This window comes from Tachyglossus aculeatus, chromosome 1 (genome assembly GCF_015852505.1).
Source record: "Tachyglossus aculeatus isolate mTacAcu1 chromosome 1, mTacAcu1.pri, whole genome shotgun sequence".
In the NCBI taxonomy this organism is placed as follows: domain Eukaryota; kingdom Metazoa; phylum Chordata; class Mammalia; order Monotremata; family Tachyglossidae; genus Tachyglossus; species Tachyglossus aculeatus.
This window is the reverse complement of record NC_052066.1, coordinates 159,665,668-159,677,287: the sequence shown is the minus strand read 5'-3', so window position 1 is coordinate 159,677,287 and position 11,620 is coordinate 159,665,668. Positions and strand designations below refer to the sequence as shown.

General features: G+C 47.5%; 1 non-coding gene across 1 annotated transcript; it reads right to left on the bottom strand.

Annotated features, from left to right (window-relative positions):
* Positions 1-1,517: 1,517 nt before the first annotated feature.
* TRNAT-UGU lies at positions 1,518-1,590 on the bottom strand. Its single transcript has one exon. It is a non-coding gene; the product is annotated as a tRNA-Thr (tRNA).
* Positions 1,591-11,620: the final 10,030 nt, after the last annotated feature.

The window sequence follows — 11,620 nt, the reverse complement described above, 5'->3', positions numbered from 1 at the left end:
AGGCATGGTACTTTTCATTCTCTGGGGGCTCCATGGACAGGGTGTAAAGGGCCACACTACCCAGGTGGAGAACTAGACCCCAGCCTCCTCTACAGTTCTCTGGGTGAGATAGGTTTGCTGGGAGCTAACTGGGAAGGAAGGGCAGGGAAGGAAGCCTAGATTAGCAATTGGTGATCCCAGGCAGGAAGGGTCTCCGGGTCACTGAAAGATAAGAGGTAGACCTACTGGGTGGCCAAGAGGGAGTGGGCCTAGAATCCCTCTCAAGTTCCCTTCTCTCATGACTGTAGACAGCTAGAATACTTTACAGAAGAGAGAAAGAGGACAGAGAGGGAGGGTGGGTGGGAGAGACAGAATCAAGGGGAGAGAGGGAGAAGGGGGAAGCATCCAGAAATCAGCAGTGAGTGCTGCTCTCGTTGAAAGGCCAAGGGGGAGGGTACTCAAGGTATCTTCTTTTGTGCTAACTCTTCAGCTCAGACACTCACTCTTCAACCCAGCAAGTGTCTGCCATCTCCTAGCCATCTTTTAAGAGAGGTCCCTCGGTCCTCTCCCTCTCTCTCTCTCTCACACACACACACACACACATATATGTGTATATATATGCGTGTATATATATATATATATACACAGAGAAGCAGCGTGACTTAGTGGAAAGAACCCAGGCTTGGGAGTCGGAGGTTGTGGGTTATAATGCCGACTCTGCCACCTGCCAGCTGTGTGACTTTGGGCAAGTCACTTAACTTCTTTGTGCCTCAGTTACCTTGCATCTACCCCAGTGCTTAGAACGGTGCCTGGCACATAGTAAGTGCTTAACAAATACCATTATTACTATTATTATTATTATATACATGTATATACACACATATATATGCATATATATATATATACACACATATACATTCCCCCTCGTCCCCCTCTCCATCCCCCCATCTTACCTCCTTCCCTTCCCCACAGCACCTGTATATATGTATATATGTTTGTACATATTTATTACTCTATTTATTTATTTATTTATTTTGCTTGTACATATCTATTCTATTTATTTTATTTTGTTAGTATGTTTGGTTTTCTTCTCTGTCTCCCCCTTTTAGACTGTGAGCCCAATGTTGGGTAGGGACTGTCTCTATATGTTGCCAATTTGTACTTCCCAAGCGCTTAGTACAGTGCTCTGCACATAGTAAGCGCTCAATAAATACGATTGATGATGATGATGATGTGCATATGTATATATATATACACCCCAAGCCTCCAGCGGCAACCGAGTTTCTTCCACCTCCCTATAATCCTTTCCAGAAATAACGTGGCTGTCTTTTCATTTGTCTCCCTCCTCCTGTCAGGTAGAGCATATTTGCAAAATACCTGGCACCTGTTCTTGCAGGGCAGGATGACGAAACATCACCAGCGAGGCCAAGGGAATATAGAGGAAAACCTCGGGGACCCCAATTCGTGTCCGCACAGGATGTCGCCGAGGCTAAAGCAGCGCAGCGGTACAAAATCAAAAATGGGGAAGGGGGTTAAAAAGGCCCCAGCGAGGATCGAACTCGCGACCCCTGGTTTACAAGACCAGTGCTCTAACCACTGAGCTATGGAGCCACCACCGAGGCGCTTGGCCGAGACGGCAGTAGAGGCGAGCCCGGCTCCTTCTCCCCTCTCCCGCAGCGCGGGGGAGAAGAAATGTTAGCGACGCTCCCGCCATCCTCCCCTTCTTCCCCGGCCCCACTTTGGGGCAGGACCGGACCCCGCACTCCCACGGGACAGCGCGGGGAGCCACATGTGCCGCATCTGGCAGATCTGCCCTCCGGTGCAGAAAAGGGGGAAGGGAAGAGGGAGGGGGAGGGCAAGGGTGGGGGGGGGGACGAAGGGGGAGGGGGGAGAAGGGAGGGGAAAGGGGGGGAAAAGGAAGGGGGAGAAGGAAGGGGGAGACGGGGGAAGATGGGGGGGGAGAAAGAAGGGGGAAGAGGGGGAGAGAAGGGAGGGGAAGGCGGGGGAGAAGGGGAAGATCAATCAATCAATCAATCAATCATATTTATTGAGCGCTTACTATGTGCAGAGCACTGTACTAAGCGCTTGGGAAAGTACAAATTGGCAACATATAGAGACAGTCCCTACCCAACATTGGGCTCGCAGTCTAAAAGGGGGAGACAGAGAAGAAAACCAAACATACTAACAAAATAAAATAAATAGAATAGATATAGGGGGGAAATGGGGGGAGAAGGGGGAAGATGGGGAAGAGGGAGGGGAGAAGGAAGGGGAAGGGAAGAGAGAAGGGAGGGGGAAGACGGGGGGAGAAGGGGAAGATAGGGGAGAAGGGAGGGGAAGAGGGGAGAGAGAGAAGGGAGAGGGGGAGAGGGAGGGGGAGAAGGAAGGGAAAGACGGGGAGAGAGGGAGAGGCAGAAGGGGAAGACGGGGGAAGAGGAACGCAGGGAGAGAGGGGGAGAAGGAAGGGGAAGAGGGGGGAGATGGGGGAGAAGGAAGGGGAAGACGGGGGAGAAGGAAGGGAAAGACGTGGGGAGAGAGGGGCAGAAGGAGGGGGAAGACGGGGGAAGAGGAACACGGGGAGAGAGGGGGAGAAGGAAGGGGAAGACGAGGGGAAGTGGAGGAAGAGATGGAAGGGGAAGACGAAGGGAAGGGGAAAAGGAAGAGGAAGGAGAAGGGAAAGGGGAGGAGGAGGTGGGGTCCTCCTAGTCCTCCGGCTGGTCGGAAGAGGGGAGGGGGCTCGGGGCCCGCGGTTCCACCGTGTGTCCGCACGGTGGCGCTGCCGCACCGCCCGTCGGGGCTGTCCGCCCGCCTCGCCGGGGCCCGAGGCGGCGGGACCTGCAGCGCCTCCTGCGGCCGCCGGGGCTCATTGCGCGTCCCGGGGGCCGGGCCGCAGGGGCAGCCCTGCCTGCCGGACAAAGCCCCGGACACCCGCCCCCGAGACGGAGCCACCGGGGATGGGAGCTTTCCAGAGGGACGGCTGCCTGCGCGTTGAGGATGGTGCCCAAATCTAAACTGCAGGGGTGGGGCATCGCAGTTCAGACGTGAATAGGTGTTTTCCCGGTAGGGATCAGTGGATCGGGTGCCAAGTTTAGTGGAAAGAGCCCGGGATTGGGAGTCAGAGGTGGTGGGTTCTCATCCCGGCTCTGCCACTTGCCTGGGAAATCCCTTGTGATGTTATAAATTGATTTGCCAGGTTGGAAATGGACAGTCAGCTGTGTGACTTTGGGCAAGACACTTAACTTCTCTGTGCCTCAGTTACCTCATCTGTAAAATGGGGATTAAGACAATGAGTCCCTTGTGGGACAACCTCATTACCTTGTATCTACATATTTACTATTCTATTTATTTTATTTTGTTAATACGTTTTGTTTTGTTGTCTGTCTCCCCCTTCTAGACTGTGAACCCGCTGTTGGGTAGGGACTGTCTCTATATGTTGCCAACTTGTACTTCCCAAGCGCTTGGTAGAGTGCTCTGCACACAGTAAGCGCTCAATAAGTACGATTGAATGAATGAATGAATGACTACCCCAGTGCTTAGAACAGTGCTTGGCACATAGTAAGCTCTTAACAAATAGCATTATTATTATTATTATCTCAGGATGGCAAGGGGGCATCACAGGCCACCTTCCCTTGCTCAGCATTAGCGATTCCTGGCAAGAGAGTCCCCTGTCTGGTCTCAGACCCTGTAAGCCTGCCCTGCTGGCCCTGGGTTCTTGAGCCACCCATACTGCCACCTGGCCCTCTGTTGCTTTCATCTGCCTTCCCTCAGCCTCCCACTGAGTAGGAGGGCTACTGTGGAGGGCAACGAACCCTGGGTCTGCAGCTCTGAAGGAGAGAGGGCTGTGGATAAAGGGTAAAAGCAGGGATGAGAGAACAGCCCAAGTCAGTAGGGCAGGGCGAGACCCTTAAGACCGTGAGCCCCTCATGGGACAACCTGACTACCTCGTATCTACCCCTGTGCTTAGAACAGCGCTTGGCACATAGTAAGGACTTAACAAATACTGTAATTAATTATCATTAGGTTGGACACAGTCTTAGTTCCTCAACTGAGGGCTGGCTTTGATTGGTCTAGGAACTTCAGAAGGCCTGAACTTGGTAAGGAAATTGGGCATTTTCTGCATGATGCAATCAAGCAAGCATATTTATTGAGCTCTTGCTGTGTGCAGAGCACTGTACTAAGTACTTGGGTGTGTATGATATAATAGAGTTGATAGACATGTCCCCTGTCCACAACAAGCTTACAGTCTAGAGGGAATTTACAGCCACTCAAGAGGACACTAATAATAATGTAGTAATTACAATAGTAATGATCTCTATCTGGAAGGGGACAGTACCCTCCTTTGATTTCCTGCAAGCCCCTAAGCACAAGGGCTCTGTGGGGCTCCCCTGGCCATCCTTGGCTGCTCCTAGGGAATTCATTCATTCATTCATTCTTATTTATTGAGTGCTTACAGTGTGCAGAGCACTGTACTAAGCACTTGGGAGAGTATAATATAACAATAAATACATTCCCTGCCCACAAGGAGCGTACAGTCTAAAGGAACAGAACGTGGCACAGTGCCAGCTGCCCACAGCCCTGCCATTAGGGGGCAGTGAGCAGGGCGGATCCCTGCCCCAGGGCAGAAAGGGACAGAGCTCCAGCTTTCATTGATTTGAACTTACAATGTAAAGGAAGGGGACAATTCATAAAAGTTGTCATCAATCAGTCATATTTACTGAGCACTTACTGTGTTCATAGCACTGTACTACGCATTTGGGAGAGTACAGTATAATAGAGTTGGTAGACATGTTCCCTGCCCACAAGGACTTACAGTCTAGAGAGGGAGACAGACAATATAAATAAAGAAATTACAGGTTATGTACATAAGTACTTTGGGGCTGAGGGTGGCATGAATAAAGGGTACAAATCCAAGGGCAAGGGTGACGCAGAAGGGATTGGGAGAAGAGAAAATGAGGGCTTAGTCGGGGAAGGCCACTTGGAGGAGATGTGCTTTTAATAAGACTTTGAAGGTAGGTCAATCAATCAATCATATTTATTGAGCACTTACTGTGTGCATAGCAGTGTACTAAGTGCTTGGGAAGTACAAGTTGGCAACATATAGAGATGGTCCCTACCCAACAGTGGGCTCACAGTCTATTAGGGGGAGATGTCACATGTCACATGTGAAGGGGAGGGAATTCCAGGGCAGAGGCAGGAGGTGGACGAAGAGTCAGTGGCTAGATGAGATCGATGTACAGTGATATTGGCATTAGAGAAAATACTTAGTTACATCTATTCCTGTCAGAAGCCAAGGAGGAATGAACCATGAAGACAACTGGGCAAACCCTATAACAATGAAGCAATCTTTTTCACCACCTTTCCAACATTCTCTCCTTCTTTACAAACAAATACCACACACAACACCACACACAAGAAAGAGGAAGCAGATCTACCCAAGGCCATGCAGTGGAGCAGCACAGTTCAGAGAAGATTCTTCTAACATCGAAAGGCAGATTCCTAGATAAAGTTTCGTCCAATGCCCTTTAACTGAGAGAGAACCCCTTTCTTCTAAATTTAGTTGTAGCACACCAGGTAACTGCATCATTTATTCAACAAAATTCTGTTGAAAATCTTTAACTAAATATCAATCTATCTTCAAACCACAGGGAACAACTCTTCCCCATGTATTGAAGTGACATTTCTGCTTGCTGGATTAAGTGACAGAAATTAATTATTTCAGTAATTACTCAGCCTTTAAGCATTCGAACTGGGGCCCTGACGGGGCTCTGCTGGGAATCACCTTCAGGTTCCTGAGTGCATTAGCATCGACGTGACAAGTCACGCAAATGCGTTTTTAATAACGTCTCACAAACCATGTCATCCTGGGAGCCCTGTGCATTTTTTTCAGCAAGTGGGTGACAGTGGACCTTCCCCTAAAGAATGAAGAGAGGTGTCTATTAGCAAGCATCCCTTTTGACTCTGAAGACATTTGATGCTCCACTACCTAACTTGACAGGTCCGGGTCCTGACATTTAGTAAAGGCTTGGCACAGGCTGCAGGTGGGCAGGCTAATGAGAGAAACTAGGAAGCCACTTTGAGGATCAGAAGGCTGGTCAAGATGGAAATCACCTGTGAGAAGCACTGCGACCTAGTGGATAGAACACAGGCTTGGGGGCCAGAAGAACCTGGGTTATAATCCCGGCTCTGCCACTTGTCTGCTGTGTGATCTTGGCCAAGTCACTTCACTTCCCCGAGCCTCAGTTCCCTCATCTGTAAGATGGGGATGAAGACTGTGAGCTCCATGTGGGACAGGCACTGTGTCCAACCTGGTTACTATGTTCCAGGCACTGTTCTAAGCACTGGGGTAGCTACAAAGAGAAGCAGCGTGGCTCAGTGGAAAAAGCTCGGGCTTGGGAGTCAGAGGTCATGAGTTCTAATCCCGGCTCCGCCACTTGTCAGCTGTGTGACTTTGGGCAAGTCACTGAACTTCTCTGTGCCTCAGTTCCCTCATCTGTACAATGGGGATTAAGACTGTGAGCCCCACATGGGACAACCTGATCACCTTGTATCCCCCCCCAGCGCCTAGAACAGTGCTTTGCACATAGTAAGCGCTTAACAAATACCACCATTATTATTATTACAAAGCAATCAGGTTGTACACAGTTCATGTTCCACATGGGGCTCATATTTTTAAACCCCATTTTGTAGATGTGAAACCATTTCTCTCCAAACTTCTTGAGCGAATTGTCTACACCCACTCTCTCAAGTTCCTCTCTTTCAATTCTTTCCTTACCCCACTCCAATCTGGCTTCCATCCCCTTCAGTCCACAAAATCCACCCTCTCAAAAGTCACAAATGATCTCCTTCTTGCCAACTCCAATGGCTTCTACTCCATCTTAATCCTCCTTGACCACTCAGCTGCCTTTGATACTGTCAACCACCCCCTTCTCCTGGAGACATTATCTAACCTTGGCTTCACTGACACTGTCCTCCCCTAGTTCACCTGCTGTGTCTCTGACCACTCATTCTCAGTCTTCTTGGTGGGCTTCTCCTGGTGAGTTCCTCCCCTGCCTCCCACCCCCTAACTGCGGGTGTCCCTCAAGGTTCAGTTCTGGGTCCCCTGCTATTATCCATCTACACCCACTCCATTGGAGAACTCATTCGCTCACATGGCTTCCACCACAACCTCTAGGCAGATGATACCCAAATCTACACCTCCAGCTCTGATCTCTCTTCCTCTCTGCAGTCTTGCATTTCCTCCTGCCTTCAAGACATCTCTGCTTGAATGTCCTCCCATCACTTCAAACAAATGTCTAAAACAGAACTTATCTTTCTACCCAAACCCTGTCCTCCCCCTGACTTTCCCATGACTAGATGGCACCACCATCCTTCCTGTCTCACAAGCCTGTAACCTTGACATCATCCTTAACTCCTCTCTTTCAACCCACATATTCAATCCATCACTAAATCTCTTTGGTGTGACCTTCACAACATTGCTAAAATCCTCCCTTCTCCATCCAAACTACTACCACATTAATCCAATCAGCCTTTCCTGCCTTGATTACTATATCAGCCTCCTGTCACTCCCCACTCCAGTCCATACTTCACTCTGCTGCCCAGATCATTTTTCTACAAAAATGTCCATGTTTCCCAACTCCTTAATAACCTCCAATGGTTACCCATCCACCTCCACATCAATCAGAAACTCCTTACCAATGGCTTTAGAGCACTCAATCAACCTGACCCCTCCTTACTTGTCCTTGCTACTTTCCTACTACAACCCAGCCCGCACACTTTGCTCCTCTAATGCTAACCTTCTTAGTGTACCGCGATCTCATCTATCTCACTGCCAAACCCTCACCATGTCCTGCCTCTGGCCTGGAATGCCCTCCATCTTCATATTTGATAGACAATTATTCTCCCCAGTTTCAAAGCCTTATTGTAGGCCCATCTCCTCCAAAAAGTCTTCCCTAAGTTCTCCTTTCCTCTTCTCTCTCTCCCTTCTGTGTCATCCCGACTTGCTCCCTTTGTTCATCCTCTCTCCCAACCCCACGGCACTTATATACATATCTGCAATTTATTTCTATTCATATCTCTCTCCCCCTCTAGACTGTAAGCTCACTGTGGGCAGGGAATGTGTCTATGTTGTCATGTTGTACTTTCTCAAGTGTTTGGTACAGTGCTCTACACCCAGTAAGCACTAGATAAATTTGATTGACTGACTGACTCAGGCCCATGCTTTATCCACTAGGCCATATTGCTTCTCAGAATAAGACAAAGAAGCTAAATAGTGTTAACAGCAGTGTTTTCTCAAAAGACAAGAAAGGAATGCTGACCAGAACTGTGGCCAATGGAGCAGCTTTCATTCATACTGAGTCCCGAAAATATAAGGATCTTTCCGTTTCCCACAAATCAAAAAGCTTTCCCATCAGACACAACCTTAATCTGGATAGGAAACCTATTTCAAGCTTTCAAATTTAGCCAAAATTGATTCTTGCTCCCCTTGAACAGTGGTAGGGAAAATTAGTTTTGATTCTAATCTGAAGTCTTGTGCTTTGATTTCATTTCTCCACAACAGCTTTTATTTTTGGTCCAATTCTGCTAAATGAACAGCGGGGAAAAAAATTTCAAAACAAATATTGAGGCTCTGGGTGATCTAAAAGTCAAAGGCCCATAGGAGCTCCTCAGAAATCCTACCAGAAGTGTGCATAACCCATAGGGCTTCTTTCCTTTTAAAAGTCAGGAGATCTATCAGAAAACAGGAGCTCTGGATCAGGCTTTTATATATCCTTCAAATACTACACAGGCACGTCAGTGGTGGGGGTGGGGCCATGTGTGTCACTCATGGTTTTGGATTTTCTTGGGACCCTTTTATAGGTGGCACTGATAGAATCAAAAGGCTGACTGGAAAACCTTGGCTAGATGAAGGAAATCTTGACTGGCTTTGAGTGAGTTTTGAACAAATATTTAATACATTTTAGGTTCATTTTCTTGCAAATCGATGACTGTTTCTTTTAGCTTTGCCTTCGACTGCCATTCATTCATTCAATCGTACTTATTGAGCGCTTACTGTGTGCAGAGCACTGTACTAAGCACTTGGGAAGTACAAGTTGGCAACATAATGTTCTCTTTCTTCAAGCTCATCCACACTCACTCTTCTTCAGGCTGATTTCATTCTCTAATCAACGATCTGTTGATCAAAAGGCTGCTACATTTTATACTGACATTAATAGTTATCCTCTGCAATTCAAAGAAGACATCACTGACAGTGAAGTTCATCCACAAATGTATATTATCTCTACACAGATATTTAATCATCCCCGTAGTGGCCTCAGTAGTTAGCATCAACCACATTTCTCATGTAACTTTCAGGATGCAGAGCACTGTGCTAGATGCCTAGGCAACATTTAAAATCAGAGTAAAGGATATAATACTCCTCTACAGTGTAAACTCATTATTGGAAGGAAACGTGTCTACTAATTCTGTTGTATTGTACTCTCCCAAGCACTTAATACAGTGCTCTGCACATAGTTGGTGCTCAGTAAATACCATTGATTGATGGATTGATCCTTGCCTTCAAGAAGTGCACAATACAATGGGGAGCTGACATATTACTACAAGAAATATTAACAGCCCTGCTGCCGGTCCACTGGAGAGAACACAGGTCTGGGAATCAGGAGTCCTGGGTCCTAGTCCCATTGCTTCAGGTTAGCGGAATGTCAGCTGGGGCTAGGTCATCCTTGGTGAAAATTTCTGACCACAAACGGACAGACCAAGAAGAAAGCTTGAAAAATAGCTGACTAAAAATGGGTTCTCCCCTTCTAGACTGTAAGCTTCTTGTGGGCAGGGTACGTGTCTACCAACACTGATCTATTGTACTCTCCCAATCTTTTCACACAATGCTCTGCACACAGTATGCATGCAATAAATACAATTGATAGATCAACTGTAGCAGACCACAGTGGCTGCTAACGCCACCAACTGCATATTGGATTATGGTGCCATGGTCCAATATTGGCATTAAGGTTTGGTCACATCAGCCATAAATGGATCCGGCACATAAAATAACCTCTGGATGCCCTTTGTAATATACTGCAACCTCCCCTCCAGACTCCACTTTGAGCATTACAGGAAGGAGACGACAGAAGGTGCTAGGCAAATCACTATCAATACAATCAGTTCTTGCATGCACGTACACAGACCTGAGGTCCAAGAACCAAGTTTTGCCCATTATTCTCAACTTGAGGTCTCATTAACTTGGAAATATATACATAGCTGATACTTTCCAAGGCTCCTGGGTATATGAGCTGTATTTTCAATTGAATACATTTTTTCAAGCACATAAAATATGATTAAGTAGATTCACTGGAAAAATGTATGTGTCAGGGAAGAAAGCATTCATCAATTTAATTAGTCAATCGAGAAGAGAGGAGAAGCTATCTTCCTACTGTAGGTTGTGCATTTCTTTGAGCTCATCTAGTCTTGCTCTCAGTGCACCCAAAGAGAAAAAAAAAATACTCAGTTACATCAGCTTAAATCCAAAGAAGTTAGAGATGATTGTGTTAATCCCATCTGTACTTTTAACCAACAAAGCCTGTCCATATTCACAAACGTAGCTGATTAGTGGGTCCAATTACATTTCTGGAGTCTGAAGTAGGTAATCTAATTTTGTCAACTTGTTCAACTGAGCTAGATTACAATGAATCCAAAGACACTGACTCTTTAATTAAGCAAAATGAACACGGCCCCACACCACAAACTTAGTGTCTTCCCGGGAAATCTTCTAAGGTTATGGCTCTATGTCCTTTTCAGAGCATCTGCTGCTCCTGAGTCATTCAATCAATCAATCAATCGTATTTATTGAGCGCTTACTGTGTGCAGAGCACTGTACTAAGCACTTGGGAAGTACAAGTCGGCAACACATAGAGACAGTCCCTACCCAACAGCGGGCTCACAGTCTAGAAGGGAGAGACAGAGAGCAAAACCAAACATACTAACAAAATAAAATAAATAGAATAGATATGTACAAGATAAATAAATAGACTAATAAATATGTACAAACATATATACATATATACAGGTGCTGTGGGGAAGGGAAGGAGGTAAGATGGGGGGGGATGGAGAGGGGGACGAGGGGGAGAGGAAGGAAGGGGCTCAGTCTGGAAAGGCCTCCTGGAGGAGGTGAGCTCTCAGTAGGGCCTTGAAGGGAGGAAGAGAGCTAGCTTGGTGGATGGGCAGAGGGAGGGCATTTCAGGCCCGGGGGATGACATGGGCCGGGGGTCGATGGCGGGACAGGCGAGAACGAGGCACGGTGAGGAGATTAGCAGTGGAGGAGCGGAGGGTGCGGGGTGGACTGTAGAAGGAGAGAAGGGAGGTGAGGTAGGAGGGGGCGAGGTGATGGACAGCCTTGAAGCCGAGGGTGAGGAGTTTCTGCCTGATGCGCAGATTGATTGGTAGCCACTGAAGATGGCTGACCATCTGTCAGGCCTTGTGTCAACTAAGACTGCAAGGTACCCTCTGCATCAGCCCATCCTGCTGGACCTCTGACTCCTAACCGCCATAAACCCTGTAGCCCCCACCTCACATCATCCTAACCTCCTGCACCAGTGGGGCCAAGGGCAACTCCAGGTGCAGCAGTGTGAGGTTTCCATACATTATAGGAAAA